The sequence below is a fragment of the Mastomys coucha genome, unplaced genomic scaffold (genome assembly GCF_008632895.1).
Source record: "Mastomys coucha isolate ucsf_1 unplaced genomic scaffold, UCSF_Mcou_1 pScaffold11, whole genome shotgun sequence".
Classification (NCBI taxonomy): domain Eukaryota; kingdom Metazoa; phylum Chordata; class Mammalia; order Rodentia; family Muridae; genus Mastomys; species Mastomys coucha.
The window spans coordinates 30,333,685-30,333,963 of NW_022196893.1; positions in this window are offsets into that span (position 1 = coordinate 30,333,685).

Here is a 279-nt window from a genome sequence, read left to right on the forward strand (position 1 = left end):
TATTCAAATGTTGTTGTAACCTAGAGATTCAGTTATGCTCTCTTGTATATAAATGCTGAACCCCCAAAATAAAGACGACCCTTGATTGGAAACCCTCAACTTGGCTTCGTGTCCTTTTGTTCTCGAACTCTGTGTTTCAGGTCTCCTTTCTCCCTTCGGTCGAGGCAGAACCCGGTTCATGAAACTGCGGGACAGTTTCAGCAGGGTCTCCCTTTATAGCCAGCTGTGGCTCTCCTGGACCTCACTATGCAGACTGGGTGGCCTTGGCATCCTGGGTAC